Genomic DNA, 17,601 nt, shown 5'->3' with positions numbered 1-17,601 from the left:
GGGTCCACCAATGACCAGTGGTTTAATCACCATGGTTTAATGACCATCCTAGTCAATAGCAGAAAAGTTCCTCACTAGTATGGCTGTCACCAGAGGATGGTTCTCCGTTGAATTTAACTTTTGAAAATGGTCCACTGAAGTAAAGATGGATGGACTATCTGCACTCATCAGAGTATTATAGATGGAAAATCAGTAGGGAACTCAGAGCCCATGTAGTTCAATCTATTCATTATAGAGATGAAGAATCTGATATGAGAATAAATAGTAAATTGACTTGTCCCAGGACACACAAGTTGTTAGCATTAATCATACATAACTCCTTTCTCTGCTGACACTTGTGCTTTCTATCCACCCTTGTCTTTTGCCAGTTTTCAATATCTCTAATTCAATTGCTTTTTTCCTTACTGCTCGTGAACATGTGCACATAGGTTCCAGGTCCTCTGCCCCTAAAGTCAGGGTTCCTTCCATATTACCATGCTGCTTCTGAAGTCATGAATCCTCAATGTATGGAAGTGCAGGCACACATTTGCACATTAGGATTTATTATCAACACCACCAAGTTTATTGTTCCCTACATTCACAACCAAGAGCTATGCAATGCCAGAGAAGATGATTCATCTGGATATTTGAAAATTACAAATTAATATGAGTTTTCTTGGGGCGATATTTTACAGATCTTTCTCCATATCCTAAAACTAGAATTGAGGGTGTGAATTAGATCATGACTGGAGACACTGGTAAGGGAGTTGCACATAAATAACTAAAAGGCAGCCCCTATTACATAATGGCGTACAAGGTAGTTTGTTAACCTGACTTTTTTCTGGAAATTAAGACTCATTTTGATCACTGGTGGGAATTTTTCTTTCTTTCAAGGGGATTTCAGTCAAAGAACATGAGAGTACTGAGTGAAAAAGATGAAAACAGTTGCATAATTTCCTAAATCAACTTCATCGTCTTCCTACATGAGGAAGAAAGCACTGTTGAAAATATGGTGGAACATAGGTGAACCCAACATGATTGGTCCTGATACTAATTTCATTAGGATCTCCAACTGATTTGAGAGTGAAGTTCTATAGAATTGTGGTAAAGAATAAAAACAGCTCCATTCTTGCTAGACCCTCCCCAAGACAAGATCATTTTCCTGGAGGGAAAGAAAATTGTACTTTGAAGTCTTCACAGAACATCCCAGTGTCAGACAAAATAAAACAGACTCAGTGATCAAGGGCAATAGTGAGGAAAAGAGTAAAAGAGAAGGACATCGATGGGCAGAAATAGTCAGAACTATTATTTTGTTACGTTTTAGCCATCAATCATCATTAAGGTAAGGAAGAAATTCCCTCTTTATACTATTCTTCTCATGGTGAGCCTTTGTGCAGTGGACCTTGCCAGTGTTTCTTTAAAGTAAGGGGTCAGGTGAGGCAGCTAAGAGGATCAGCTCATCATTTGAGGGATCTAAAGAGAAATCAGGCCATAGGAATACTAGAAAAATCATTGTCATGTGCCTCAATGGTACAATATATCCTCAGGAGAACTAAGAGGAGGAAGCTTATCCAGAGAAGGGCGGAAAGGGGAACAAAATTCTCCTTTTAGAGTGAGAGGTAGAGATGGGAAGTTTTTCTTTTTACCAATGAAAAAGGCATGAAGTAATCACTTTTCTTGAATTTCTCACTCTTATCCAGGAAGTGCTGGGGGTCAAACTGGTCAGGTTTGGGAAACTCTTTGTTCTCATGTAAGACTGGGAAGAGCAGTGGAAAGATTGTTGTGCCCTAGAGGGAAGAAATTCCAGGGGAAAGTCAATTATCATTGTGAACATCCTTTGTATTGCAGTGCCAAGAATCTTCAGTGACTCCCTTTTGTCTAGTACAAAATACAGACTTCTTTGAGTGACTGGGATGTCTAGCCATCGTGAATCTACATAGACTGCAGTCTAGCTTTCTAAGTTGATGACCCCATTATTGTCCCCATCATGCCCTCTTTGGGGTTCCAGTTAAACTGGTCCAATTGCTTTATTCCCATGCACAAGGCTCCCTCAGTGATCTTCATACCTTTATCATGGTTATGCCCCATTCCCTGAAGGCACTTATTGCTCATTTCAGCTTTTTAGAATCTTTTTGTGCTCTTTCTCTCCTTAGTTCTTTGATCTATACTTCATGTTTACATGTGCTGCCTTTGTGACTTTGGTCAGGATGTATGAACTGTCAGTGCCCCAGGCAATGCTTAAGCCTCTGGTGGCACACTTTACTTTCCCCTAAGGGAGTTTCTTCAGCAGAAAGTCATTCTGCCAATCAAATCCAGCTTGAGTGTGAAGGAAAGAAATGATACTTTGGATGAACTTTTCTGGCTCCAAATTGTGCTCCCTCATGGAGAAACCAAAGTCCTTAATGGTCAAATATCCTTCTATTTTTGCTTTTTGCCAACGGAACTTGACCTAGAAATTTTCACATAGTTGGTTCTTGAGAATGTTTGATGATTGGAATTGCATAATGCACTCAAAGGGGTATGTTACATGTGAAATTAGATGAGATGCTCCCTTCTGTTTTCTCTGAGGGAGAACAGTTCTGCTCAGCCATTGCTAGAAAACTTTAGTCTAATTCAGTGTTTCTTTATCACCCCTGGAAAGTAGTATTTTAGAGTTTAAAGATCCAGGTTCTGGTCTCAGCTCCAACATTTTTAAATGCCCTTGAGCAAGGCATTAGATCTGAGACTCAATGTCTCCATCTATAGAATGGGACAAATAAGAGCGTTTACATAATCTACTTCACTGTCTAGTAAGAGGAAATGGCGTGAACAAAAATTTCTCTTTAGCAATGTCATTCTATTATTTTCCTTGCACATTGTCTTTCCAGTGGTGCTGTGATCAATGAAAAACAGGGTGAATCAAAATAAATATATGCTTTTCTCTTATTCACCATTCAGCACCACATCCAAGTTAGCTATATCTAACAAGACTGCCTTAAGGGGAACTTCCTAGGAGATGGTGACAATGAGACTTGATTTTCTCATGTCTAAAATGATGTCACAGGATCAAATGACATTTTTGATGTTTGCCAGCACTAGATTCCATGGCCCCAAGACTGTTTACCTTGGGGAGGACATGTTTTTGGAACTGAATGTCATGGGTCACTGCATGGGGCACATTGAAAGGTGTGAGGTCAATGAATCTTTGCACTTCATGCACCATAGCATCCATATAGGGCATATCTTGTCTGTCCTTTATGGAAGTAACTTGATTATATCCAATCACATGATTAATTTCCTCATGAATTTTTGCTGCAAAGACAAAAATAGTAATAATCACTGAACTTCCTGTTCTCCTGGAAATGCGCAACAGAACCTGTGAGGAGTACCTGCCTGATTACGACTTAAAATAATTCTCAGTTTTACTCAGTGTCCTCCTTCTACATAGTCCAGGAAACAGGCTTTTTCAACAGCGATGGAATAATTTTCTGTGACTTCGTGGATAGGAGTCAGGAAGAACAATGTTTACATTTTCTTTAGACACCATCTGTATGTATTCATGCAAGTCATTAAACCTAACTGAGCCTCATTTTCCTTATTGGAAAAATGGGGATCATAAATTATATGTCTTGTAAGTTTCCCTATACCTCTAAATCTATTATTCTATGATTTGTAAAATGGAGATAGTAACTATACCTCCTTTATAGGGCAATAAACGAAATAATATGTCAAGTGATTTGCAAACCTTACATCCTTTATATTGATTCCAGCTAACATTGTGAAAGAAAATAGATGTCTTTATATGAATATGATAATGCTGGTGATGATATTATAATCTTGATTCAAACCATTCAATAGGTATGTATCTCATCTCCTGTCTCAATAACCTAGGTTGCTGAGGCATAGAGTCTCACCGTTAAAAATGACAGCATTATCCTTAGTTGAACAGGAATCCTCTTTCTAATGGAATGAACAAATTAAAAACCTTCAACAATCAAGAACTCCTGCCTTCCAGGGCAGATGAATCAATTTTGGGAGAATTTTAATAGTCTTGTAGTAGGTAATTATAAATAATAAAAATAATAGAATAATAAAAATAAAGAATTAATAAGCAAGTCTTTCCTTATATGAAACTTTCATTGCTCAATTTGGAACTTCTTTCCGTGGCTACTAGTTCTGCATCTTTGGATCCATCCTGGTAGGATGTCAGTCATTTGAGGAAAGGGGACATGTTATTTGAGTCTTTCCATCCTAAGTGTTGAAGTGAAGGTGTATAGTGTGAACTTTATACATCTTAAAGTGAATTGAATTCCCATGATAGACCTTCACATACTTAAATAACTCTCTGATCTTGTTCCAGTGTTTTGTTTTCTTAAATATGCTACTGTGTGACCTGTTGCTCATCTGTGTGGGAGTCAAGTAAATCCAAAAAGTGAGAAAGTGGGACCATCTGCTGAGCAAGGTACAATGCTAGGAAAGCAGGCCTGGTCAGGAAACACAGCAATTCTACTTTATCTTGGATCTTAGGATGTTTCAGAATGAGCAGCAGACCATATCTTAGAGTAAGGCTAGTTGTCTCTGTCCCTGCACCAAGTCTGTTGCAGTCATTAATAGGTTTTTCAAGTGAAATTCAGCCTGGGGATTACCTTTATCCTAAATGAGAAGTATGAAATTCATGAAATAATGAGAGACAACAGGGAAAATAATTTGAAACCATATGAGGTATATAAAGTTTGTCCTAGGAGCCTTACCACCATCTTCATTTCTCTACTCTGAGAGAAGAGAACCTTCCCAATTTCCTAAGGCTTCCATTGTTGCACCATAAATTTGTCCTTGCTAGGCAACCTTCTTCCTCTCCTACAATATGGCATATTAGTTAGAGCACTAGACTTTGAATCAGGAAGACCTGGATTTAGATTTAGCCTCAGCTAAGAGGTATGTATGTGTCAATGAGAAAGTCATTTAACTCCTTAGGGCCCCCTTTTTTCTCATATGTAACAGGAGAGAGCTGAATCCTTTCGAGCTCTCTATTCACTATCAAAGATATGTATGGTATGGAGAAGACCAGATCAAGTAATTTACTTAAAACATTAATGATGTGGGAAGTGACCCCTTAGACTGAGTTCCTGACTCTAATGTTCCCCTAAAATGCACAGGGAAAGTAAGGGTATGCCAGTATTTTGCCCTGCTCATCTTTTGAGGAGGGGTCAGAAGCTGTCAACAACCAAATTTCTGCTGACCTATGGGTGTGTGTTGAGCTAAGGACAAAGCAAATATCCAGATTCATCTTGAGAAAACATGGTTATAGAGTCCAGATTCTAAGATACTGCAGACTTCACCTCACATTTAAGTGATTAGCTGTTATCTTCTTATGTCCTAAGCTAAACTGGGCTTGATTAACTTCTTAATCATGCTTGTCCTTCATCTTGAAGAACGTTTCTCTTGAGAGAGAAGAAGGCAACAAAACAGGCATTGACATACCTTGCCTTTTTTCTATCCTCTTTGAGCAGTAGTCCACTTGCCCTAGGAGCTCTCCCCACTATCTATCTTTCTTCTTCTTACTTGGACGTTTGATGTCCCAAACCTTTTTAGATGCTTGGATGTATTCTGAGCTTTAGCCTTCCTGACAATGATCTTTCTTTCATGTTGCTGTCTTTTACTGTATCAGTCCTTGATGATGCTTACCCTCCAATCATCCTTGGTATTTGCCCTCACCTACTAATGACAGCTCAAGCAGAGCATGAATCCATCCCTCTTACAGACTTCCATGGATTACTTACCCCATTATAGTTTGGGGAACAACTACAGATCTCAGATTGAGACTATGGCTACAGGTAGTTTTATTCTTAATGGTTTTCCCCCTTGGATTGATATGGGACACATTTCTCTGTTCATACTTGACATCTGCTTTCATGTCAGGTGCAAGGCTCTGAAAATCGCATCAGGATGTACACCTTGCCCTATGTTTGACTTACCCACAGATCTTTAAAGATTCAAGGATAATCTAATGTGCCATCAATCGTCAGCATACAGGGAACACTACAAGAAGAAATGTACGCACTGGAGTATGGTCTCAGCTAGTTTTCATTCACTTATCACCCTCTCTTCATTTCACAGAAAGTCCACTGCCAGCAGTTTGTCTAAAGGTGCCACTCTATCAAAGCTTCTTGTTCTGTTGGAAGAAAGGAGAATGTGATAGTTTTAGAATAAAATGAGAAGATAAAGCATTCAACTCTTGCCAAAAGATGTGCTAGAGCCTGCTCTGTTCATCTCAAGAGAGCTGGTTTTTGAATTGTAAGTGTGAACATTTACACCTTGAACATCTGACAAATACCATAAAGAAGTGCTTAAATTGTTGTTTTATTTGCAGACTTCAAAATTAATGAGGTAAATGTTAGTGGGGTTTATTTAATATGAAAATATGCCCGGCATTTCTTTCTGGGAAGCCATACGTTAGACATTTACCAGACCACCCCTGCATACTGCCCCTGTGGAGGATTTTTAGGAGTACTTACACAAGAGCTACCTATTCTGTAAAAGCATAATTGATTTACCTTTTCTGTTCTTAGAAGGAGCTCCTTCATTGATTCAATCACAGAACCCTTGATATATGCAATAACAATAATAATTATTATTATGTGACACTTTCCATGTTTCAGACACCATGCTAAAAGCTTTATAGGGGGGTGGAGCCAAGATGGCGGAGTAGAAAGATGCACTTACACATAGCTACGAACCCACAACCCATAGAACGGCTACAGGGAAGTAACTCATGGTGAATTCTGCATCCAGAGGTCACAGAACATTGGAGCGAGGGAGATTTCTGTTCTGGAGAGACCTGCAAACCTCTCGCAAAAGGTCCGTTGCACTGCAGATGCGGAGCCCAGCCCAGCCCAGACCTGCCACGCCCACGGCACCGAGAGGTACAGATCCAAGCAGGCTTCAGGGACGGGATCTCCAGCGACTGCACAAGTCCCTCCACCCACAGGTGAGGGGGGTCAGTGAAAGTGTCTCTTTGGCAGGTCGAGAGAGGAGTGGGGTGCCCCCATAACTCAGGCCCCCCTGGGAGGTAGAAGCTGAGAGGCGGCTGCAGACCAGGGCTCCCCAAGGGGGCAGGAGCCTGGATCCATTGTGGAAGGTCTGTGCATAAACCCCCTGAGGGAACTGAGCCTGAGAGGCAGCCCTGCCCAGACCTCAGCACCTGAACTTAATCTCACACTGAATAGCAGCCCTGCTCCACCCAAAAGCCCTAAGGCTCGAAGCAGCATTTTAATCTCAGACCCCAAATGCTGGCTGGGAGGATCAGAAGGCAAGGTGGGTGTGAGGAAAAAATTCAGAGGTCAAGTCACTGGCTGGGAAAATGCCCAGAAAAGGGAAAAGAAATAAGACTATAGAAGGTTACTTTCTTGGTGAACAGGCATTTCCTCCCTTCCTTTCTGATGAGGAAGAACAATGCTTACCAGCAGGCAAAGACACAGAAATCAAAGCTTCTATGTCCCAGCCCACCCAATGGGCTCAGGCCATGGAAGAGCTCAAAAAGAATTTTGAAAATCAAATTAGAGAAGGGGAGGAAAAACTGGGAAGAGAAATGAGAGAGATGCAAGAAAAGCATGAAAAGCAGGTCAACATCTTGCTAAAGGAGGCCCAAAGAAATGCTGAAGAAAATCACACCTTGAAAAATAGGCTAACTCAATTGGCAAAAGAGGTTCAAAAAGCCAATGAGGAGAAGAATGCTTTCAAAAGCAGAATTAGCCAAATGGAAAAGGAGATTCAAAAGCTCACTGAAGAAAATAGTTCTTTCAAAATTAGAATGGAACAGATGGAGGCTAAGGACTTTATGAGAAAGCAAGAAATCACAGAACAAAGCGAGAAGAATGGAAAAATGGAAGATAATGTGAAATATCTCATTGGAAAAACAACTGACCTGGAAAATAGATCCAGGAGAGACAATTTAAAAATTATGGGATTAGCTGAAAGCCATGATCAAAAGAAGAGCCTAGACATCATCTTTCATGAAATTATCAAGGAAAACTGACTTGAGATTCTAGAACCAGAGGGCAAAATAAATATTCAAGGAATCCACAGAACACCACCTGAAAGAGATGAAAAAAGAGAAACTCCTAGGAACATCGTGGCCAAATTCCAGAGTTCCCAGGTGAAGGAGAAAATATGGCAAGCAGCTAGAAAGAAACAATTCAAGTATTATGGAAATACAATCAGGATAACACAAGATCTAGCAGCCTCTACATTAAGGGATCGAAGGGCATGGAATAGGATATTCCAGAAGTCAACGTCACTAGGACTAAAACCAAGAATCACCTAACCAGCAAAAATGAGTATAATACTTTAGGGGAAAAATTGGCCTTTCAATGAAATAGAGGACTTGTAAGCATTCTTGATGAAAAGACCAGAGCTGAAAAGAAAATTTGACTTTCAAACACAAGAATGAAGAGAACCATGAAAAGGTGAACAGCAAAGAGAAGTCATAAGGGACTTACTAAAGTTGAACTGTTTACATTCCTACATGGAAAGACAATATTTGTAACTTTTGAAACATTTCAGTATCTGGGTACTGGGTGGGATTACACACAAACACATGCACAAACGCACACATACATAGAGACAGAGTGCACAGAGTGAATTGAAGAGGATTGGATCATATCTTAAAAAAAAATGAAATCAAGCAGTGAGAGAGAAATATATTGGGAGGAGTAAGGGAGAAATTGAAGGGGGCAAATTATCTCTCATAAAAGAGGCAAGCAAAAGACTCATTAGTGGAGGGATAAAGAGGGGAGGTGAGAGAAAAACATGAAGTCTACTCTCATCACATTCCACTAAAGGAAAGAATAAAATGCACACTCATTTTGGTATGAAAACCTATCTCACAATACAGGAAAGTGGGAGATAAGGGAACAAGCAGGGTCGGGGGGAAGATAGAAGGGAGGCCATGGGGAGGAGAGTGCAATTCGAGATCGATACTCATGGGGAGGAATAGAATCAAAAGAGAATAAAAGTAATGGGGGACAGGATAGGATGGAGGGAAATATAGTTAGTCCTATACAACACAACTATTATGGAAGTCATTTGCAAAACTACACAAATTTGGCCTATATTGAATTACTTGCCTTCCAAAGGGAAGGGGTGGAGAGGGAGGGAGGTAAAGAAGTTGGAACTCAAAGTGTTAGGATCAACTGTCGAGTAATGTTCTAGCCACTAGGAAATAAGAAATACAGGTAAAGGGGTATAGAAAGCTATCTGGCCCTACAGGACAAAAGATAAGACGGAGAAAAGGGCAGAGAGGGATGATAGAAGAGAGAGCAGATTGGTCATAGGGGCAATTAGAATGCTTGGTGTTTGGGGGGGGAGGGGATAAAAGGGGAGAAAATTTGTAACCCAAAATTTTGTGAAAATGAATGTTAAAAGTTAAATAAATAAATTTAACTAAAAAAAAATTAAAATAAATAAATAAATTTTTAAAAAAAAGCTTTATTGGTATTACCTCAACAATTTGAGTAAGTCGATGCTATTGTTATTCCCATTCTACAGATGACAAAATTGAGCCACATAGTGATTAAGTGACTGGAGAATAATATCAGAAATACCATCCTGGTTCCACCCCCTGTTACCATCCTGACCTTGGTCAAGTCCCTTCCTATCCCTAGATTTCAATTTCTTTCTATGATTACTGTGAGTGCTGGACTAGACCACGCAGTTCTCAAAGAGGGAAGCCTTGTAGTCCTGTGATTCCCTTCCCAATAAAACGTTCTCCTCCAAGTTTAAAGATTAGGACATTTGAGCACAGAGATAGGAAGAGATTTCCAAAAGGCCACAAACCCAATGAGTGGCAGGTAGAGCTGGGATCCTGCCTGAACTACGCACTCACTCAATCTGAGATGAACTTCATTCTTTGTTTATAGGAGAAATGGACCCTGGTGACCACTGATGGACTCTTTTGAACTTGGCATGAAGTTCTGAGCATGTTTGCATTTCTTTAAAACTTACCTGTTTACCTGATCCAGGACTGCTATTATTTAATTGCTGCTAAATTGTTTCACACAGATGCAAGGTACATGGTTCAAGGACAAGAAGGAGTGATGTGGATTCTAGAATGAGGTCACCTTGAGCCAGCCTTCTAATCATTATTGTCAGGGAGACTCATGGTTATGGACAGTTTTTAACATTATCATGATAGAGAGCAAGAAAAATTTCATTTGGTTGGTGAGGTCCTCCAGGTGCTCCAATTTGGGGATAAAATAGCACTGGGTGCATCAAACCCCCAAACTTTGCACAGTGTTCTGGACAAGATGGAATTCTATTTCATTCCAGTTTCTATGTTGAGGTTTAGCTGAAGGTAATAATGAGAAGTACATCATTATTAGACCTTTATAGAGCTTTTAAACTCATACACAGCCATAATTAGAGCATTTTGTAGTGTAAAATGCAGTTGTGGTGCACCATCGCCTTTGACCACTCCTGTGAGGCCAGCAGTGCACATAATGACTTGGCTTGGTATCCTGGGAAGGGACCTTGACTTGGAGTCAGAGGATCTGACTTCAAATGCATTCTCTGCTCATGACTCCCTATGTGACCTTGGTCAAGTCATTTGCCCTAATTAGGGCTTCAGTTGCTTATGCGTCAAACGAAGCTGTTGGAGTCAATGACTTCCAATTTCTCATTCAACTCTAGATCTATGAGCCTATGACTCTCCATAGCACTTTATCATTTACCAGGCTCTTTACAGATATTGGGATTTTTTTAAAATTTTCATTAAAATTCTGTGAGGTAAGGCAAGCATTACTTCCCTCACTTTTCAAATGTGAAAAGCTAGACACTGAGTGACTCAGTCATTTGGTGCTGCTGCTGTTTGTACTTTGTTATTGAGGTCTATGTCATCATGGAGATGATGCCATGACATGATAAGTTAATTGGATTTAAGTGAACAAGGGCAAAAGAGGATTAACCAAGGGAAGGGACACTTGCTTAGGGTAAACAGGACAATAGTGTCAACAACAGAAAGAGGGCAGAGAGGTTCATTTCTTATATGTTTTCTTTTCCAAGGAGAAGGATGCATGCCCTAAAAATTATTAAACAAAATGACTGAGCCCTAGGATTCAGGGCAAGTCAAACTTGAGCCTTGAGGTTAGAGGCCATGGAGGAGAAATTGGCATGAGAGAGTGTGAGGACCAGGCTTTCCCTGCTCACAGCTCCTAACTGTACCATAAATCATAGAATGCATGTGGCACTTTACCTTGTCAAAAGCCTTAGGTTTACTTGTGTTAAGATTAGCAACTTGTAAATTTTTGTTAAGTGGTGCCATATTCTGCATTCTTGTCACTTCTCAGGAAAAAAACTCAAAATTCATGTTATGTTTGACATGTTCTTTAATGTATCAATCATATTAGAACAAATTGTAGGGGTTTTTTTGTAATTTTAAATAATTTTAAACTTAACTACAAAATAAGAAAATAAAAAAAATATTGCCACATGCAATTCAAAATATACATCAATAAATTTCTATTTCAAAAAACTTATATAATAAATATTAAACATTGTGTTGAGAGTTGTCCATCTTCTGTTTGTTTCCTTGTAAGTTTAGTTTGTTCTATGCTCTACACTTTTTACTTTGTTCCTTTTCCCTCTTCCTTCTCACCCACGATGGCACAATTAAGTGCAGATACATACACATGCAAGTATATATACATATATACAGATAAAGATATCGACATATAAAGACCTATATATGCATGCACTCCCACATCCATGTACTTAGATATTAATAATCACATTCATATATAGACATATTCATTAAGAAGCATCTATGTAAGATCATACCAATTTATCCTCTGTTTCTCTGAGGGTCAATAACCTCCTCTTCATAAGTCCAAGTCTTTCTGTAGTTTTCCAGACCCATCAACTCATGATTTCCTGTATCACAACAATATTCCCACCTTATACTGTCTAGTTATTTTAAATAATCCAAAACAATGTTGATAAATGTGACTTATAGTGTAGTTTCCCTGTTTTTCTCTTTTGATTAAATCTATTTGAGCCTTAATTTTGTCCGAGATTAATACTCCTGCTTCTTTTTCCCTAACAAATCCCACTTCTGATCTTTATTTTATGTTTGTGCATGTCTTCTTGCATATCCCTAGCCCTCCTGACTCCTCTACTTTATTCTATCTTCTACCTTGCCCTCCTATTACTTAATCTAACCCCCACCAGGATCCCTCCCTTATTCTCCCATTCCCACAAAACAAAATACCTTTCTATACTCCTCTTTGATCTACTCCCTCACTTGCCACTGTAAAGATCCTTCCCTTATCTTCTTCTCCTTTCCCTTAGTGTTTTATTTCTTCCTGAATTTAGAAAACTTTTATACTCTCCTCGATATGTATGTGTTGTTCTTTAACCCATTCCCAATGCAAATAGGTTTCCAAAATCAACAGCCCCCTTCCCCATCTAATTCTTCTTTGTTGGCTCTTCCTCTCTCCCCTCATTTATATAAGATGATTTCTCTTTTTAGCTGTTCCTAAAAGGTTTTGCTTTTGAAAATCATATCATGCTCAGGTCTACCCCAATATTTCTTATGAACTACCCAGTTACTAATAACAGTATTAGACATATGCTTTACATAAAAGGTAGCAGTCTGTCCTCATTGAGTCCCTTGTAATTAGTCTTTGGCATATACCTTATATTTCTCTTGGCTCTTGAAAGTTAAATCTATTAAGGTAGGGTTTGTTTTAAAACAACATCTTGAAAGTCTAGTGATTAATTAAATGCCCATTTCCCCCCATTCAGGATTATGCTTAGCTTTACTAGGTAAAATATTTTTGACTGGAACTCCAGTTCTTTTGTTCTTCAGTATATAGTGTTCCAAGATCTGCAGTCCTTTAGAATCTCTTAGGCAAGGCTCATGATATTCTAATTGCCACTCGCACTATATTTAATTTTATTTTCTTGTTGTTTGCAATATTTATCCTTGAAATAAGAGTATTGGAATCTGACTAGAATATTCCTATAGATTTTCTTTGTAGAATCTCTTTCAAGTGTTAATAGTGGATTTTTCCTATTCCTACTTTTCCATCTTGTTCTAATGCTTCAGGGCAATTTTCTGTAATCATTTCTTGTATTGTTGCATCAAGATTTTTTAAATTACAGCTTTAAGGTAGTCCAATTATTCTTATGTTTCCTCTTTATAATCCCTTCTCCAGATCAATTGTTTTTTCTTCTGAGATGTTTCACATTCTCTTCTATTTTTTCATATTTTTCTTATTATTTATTGATCTGTTATAGCTTCTCTGGCTTTCTCTTGATTTTCTCTTGATCTTCTGATTTTCAAGGTGTTATTTTCTTCCATAAGATTCTGGATCTCCTTTTCCAATTGGTTGACTTTCTTTTCATGATCATCTTGTTTTTCTTGAATAGTTCTTATTTTTTTAGATTGTCCTCAGTCTCTTTTTATGTTTAAAGTCTTTTTAAAAGTTCTTTTTTGAAATTTTTTTCAGCCAGTGATGATTTGACACTAGTCTTTGGGATAGAAGAGGGTTTCTTTGTTTCAGTATCTTCCTCTGAATGTGAATTCTGGTCTGCTCTATTACCATAGTAATTCTCCATGGTTGGATTCCTTTTCCTTTGCTTGTTCATATTTTGTTTTTATTTGTAGCAGTTTCATTTTTATAATCACCTCTAGCCCTGTGATATGGGAGATGATGCCTCTGGTCTCAGATCCTTCTTCAGTTCTCCCCTTTGGTGTAGAACCAAAACCAACAAATCTAGCCTCCCATAAGTGCCCACAGCCAGTGGTGTCCCCACCCCAGTGCTTTTGCACTCATCTGAGCTTGTCCTGGTTCCTTGTCATGCACAGCAACATCTCTGCTGCACAGCTGACATTTCTTGTCAGCAGAGATCCCCTCGATTTTCCCTGGCTCAAATGCCCAACTCCTCTCACAGCAACCTGTAATCCCAGATAACTGACAGCACTTGTTTAAGTGGACTTAGCCTGGAAGTGTTTACTCTTTGCAGAGACCAAACCTCATCTTGATATTTTTCTTCAGATTTCCGATTGTCTCAGGAGGACCACTGTTCTTCCCCTATTCTTATTTATTTTTATCACTCTATGTTTTTCTCATTTGTAGGGGAAATCTGGAGAGCTTGGAATTTTGTAACCTAGTCCACCATCCTCCCAGAATCCTCCCCCCAAAAGCCCTTGAAGGCATGCGTTATCCTTTTTAGTCTGTTCTCACAACTGTTTGATTGTGAAGGAGAACCTCAGGGTTGTTTGAATTTGTATGTCTTTAATTATTAGTGATTTGGATCATTTGTTCTTACAGCATTAATAGCTTGGACTTCTTCCCCCAAAATTGCCTAATCATGTCCTTTGAACATGTGTCAGTTGGAGAGGAACAAATAGTGCCCTGTAAATTCAATAAGCCTTGCCCAGATGAACTACATTCTTGGAATCTGGAAGGCAGGAAAAAGAAAAGGGAAGGAAAAAACCATTTCTATAGTGCCTACTATGCACCACATTGTGTCAAGCACTTTTTACATATATTATTTCATTTGATTTTCACAACTCTTCATTTAACACTGCTGGTGGAGTAATGAATTTGTCTAATTATTCTAGAGAACACTCAGGAATTATGCCCAAAGGGATATAAAACTCTTCATACCCTTTAACACAGAAATACCACTATTAGGTCTGTATCCCAAAGAGATCAAAGGAAAAGGACCAAGAAGGGAATCGTTATTTTTATAATAATGGATATTATATACATAATGAATTTAAATTTCTCAGAATTGCCTCTCTTGTGAATCAGAAGCTCACAATACAGCTTGAAATGATCAGTCAAAGCTTGACAATGCTCACAGTCACTGACTGTGTACCTGGAGCAAATTAAAGACTGTAGAATTCATTCCCATCACAGACTTCTGGTCTTGTTGACCCATCAAGTAATGAAACTCCAAAAATTTGAACAATATTGCTCCCACAGGACTCCACAATTGTATTGTTTTCCACTTGAGGGAGCCTTCTCCAGCCCTGAAAACGATTGCTCATAATCTATCTTTCCCCCTTCCTTCCCACTTGTGATTTGTGTATGTAATCTCTGTTTTCATTTCAGCAAGGTGGAATTCTGATAAGGAAAATTCCCAATTTGCAAATCTACTACTCATAATGTAACTAATTAATTAAATGGCTGCATGATTACTGGTGTTTTGTCTCTGACCTGCTGTTTCATCCTTTTCAGGTTAGAGATTGGCTCAGTAAAATCCTCTTAACAGGACCAGGATTATTTCAAAAAATTTTATAGCAGCTCCTTTTGTGGTGACAAAGAAGTGGAAATTGAGGGGATTCTCATCAATTGGAAAGTGGCTGAAAAATTTGTGACGTATAGTTGTGATAGAGTACAATTGGGTTATGAGAAATGCTGTGGAGAATTGTTTCAGAAAAAAAGGCCAGAACTTTATGAACTGATGCAAAGTAAAAAGAGAAGAGCCAAGGTATCATTGTGCACAGTTAAAGCAATATTGCAATAATAATTAATTGTGAAAGACTTGACTACTCTGATCAGTACAATGATCCAAGGCAATTCCAAAGGATTCTTGATAAAAAAAATGCTGTTTCCCTCCAGAGAGAGCACTGATGAACTTGAAATATAGTTCTGTGCATTGTCATCAGTTTTTTTTATATCTTCTCCTTTACTTCTATTTTTGTCTTGTATTATTTCCATTTTTGCATGAAATATTCCCTTGATCTCTCTCATTTTCTTGAAGATATTTCTTATCTTTACCATTCTATTGTTTTCTTTTATTTTTTTATTCTTTTTGGCTCACATAAGAAACTCTTATCTCTGTGTTATTCTCCGGAATTCTACACTCAGTTGGGTATGCATTTTCTTTTCTCCTCTTTTTCAATTTCCTTCTTTTCTCAGTTATTTGTAACACTTCACAAGACAGATATTTTATTTTTTTGGCCTTTTTATCTTTGAGTTTTTTTGTTGTTGCTGCCTCCTGTACAGTATTATGAAATTCATCCGTAGCTCTTTAGGTGGTCTATCCTTTAAATCTATTCATTGCCTCCACTTCATACTCATAAAGGATGTTATTTAGGCCATACTTATACGGACTCATGGTTCTCCATGCTGTGTTTATTTGTCTAACTTTGCAATAAGAAGCTCATGATCTGAGTCACAATCAGATGCAGTTCTTGTTTTCACCAGCTGTAAAGAGTTTCTCTACCTTTGGTTGAAAAGCATATAATCAGTTTGATGTTGATATTGATCAACTGGTGATATTTCCATGTAGAGTCACCTTTTGCATTGTTGAGAAAGAGTGTTACTATGAGCAGTGAGCTATTTTGACAAAACTCTCTTAGTCTCTATCCTGCATTACTTTGTACTACAAGGCTTAACTTGTCTGTTATCCCAATTATCTTTTGATTTCCTATTTGAACATCCCAATTCCCTGTGATGAAAGTAACATTTCTTAGGTATTATTTCTAGAAGAGGTTGTAGGTCTTCATGAAAGTGAGAAACTTTGGCCTCCTCAGCATCAGTGGTTGAAGCATAGACTTGTATTACTCTGGTGTTGAAGAGCTTGTCTTGAAAGTGAACAAAAATAGAACTAGCAATGAATCTCTTACCATTTACAATCTATAACAAGGGTTCTGTGGTGAAATGATGAAGCTTCTTCCAATAAAACATGGGCTTCCCCAATTAGAATGGGAATTACTTGAGGGCAAGGTTCACTTTTGCTATTACATTTATCCCTAGCAGCACTTACCACAATGCCTGATATGCAATTGGTGCTGAATAAATGCCTATTACCTGATAGACCTGGACTATGAAATAAAAGAAGAAAGGGAGAAATTTGATGATTGATTGGAGAAGATTGATTAGAGGAAGGCACTACTTAAAACACAAAGCTGACTCCAATATTCATGTTTGGATGCCTAGGATAAAATAATACACTGGACAGAAATTATTCAATATAGAAAGCTAGTATGGAAAAAGAAAGTAACTTTGTGATGTCTGTAAATGTCTAAAAAGCTATTGAAGAAGTAAAACTAAAATACCAAAGAGAGACCAGGGGTCACCATAGAGATTTGAGAGTTGTATAGCTAAAGGCATGAGGATCAAATGAAATGAAATAATCATATTTGGTGATTTTCTTTGACATATATTTAAATAGAAAATTGAAAGAAATTCATTTTGCATCATGTAATACCAACTGTAGGCAAATTTACTGAATTAAGAATCTTATACTGGAATGATTCTTAATGTTTGGTCTGTGAACACATTACAAAAATCATTTGGATAACTATTTTATAAAATTACTTCCTTTTGCAATTCCCTGTATTTTATTGGATTCATGTTTAAAATAAGATTCTGAGAAAGAAGTCTCTCCCTAGGCTTCACCAGAAGCAGTGCAAAGAAGGCTATGACATGAAGACTGTAAGGAACCCCTGTTGTAGACTATTTCAAGTAGAACGCACACTAGAAATCATACAGTCCAAACCCTTCACGCTCAGAATTAGGAAAGTGAAGTACAAGGGGAATTTAAGCAATACCCAAAGGACTCCTGGGCATTGGGAGCTTCTCCACAGATGGCTCTCACAACCTCAATTCCGTGTACAAAAGATGGTCT

The 17,601-nt window shown here is 38.2% G+C and overlaps 1 long non-coding RNA gene across 3 annotated transcripts in view; it reads left to right on the top strand.

Moving 5' to 3' along the window:
* The window catches only part of LOC140517381 (uncharacterized), a 34,287-nt gene extending 22,926 nt beyond the window's left edge, over positions 1-11,361 (top strand). The window contains exons 5-6 of one of the 3 annotated variants that reach the window (XR_011971569.1): positions 6,076-6,252; positions 9,876-11,361. This is a non-coding gene — a long non-coding RNA (uncharacterized lncRNA). Of the gene's footprint in view, positions 1-6,075; positions 6,253-6,617; positions 6,666-6,750; positions 6,947-9,875 lie in introns of those variants that run through there. The other 2 variants (XR_011971571.1, XR_011971570.1) reach the window with 2 other exon arrangements.
* The last annotated feature ends 6,240 nt before the right edge of the window (positions 11,362-17,601 follow it).

The sequence above is a fragment of the Notamacropus eugenii genome, chromosome 1, assembly GCF_028372415.1.
Source record: "Notamacropus eugenii isolate mMacEug1 chromosome 1, mMacEug1.pri_v2, whole genome shotgun sequence".
In the NCBI taxonomy this organism is placed as follows: Eukaryota; Metazoa; Chordata; class Mammalia; order Diprotodontia; family Macropodidae; genus Notamacropus; species Notamacropus eugenii.
This window is presented reverse-complemented; position numbering and strand designations above follow the sequence as displayed.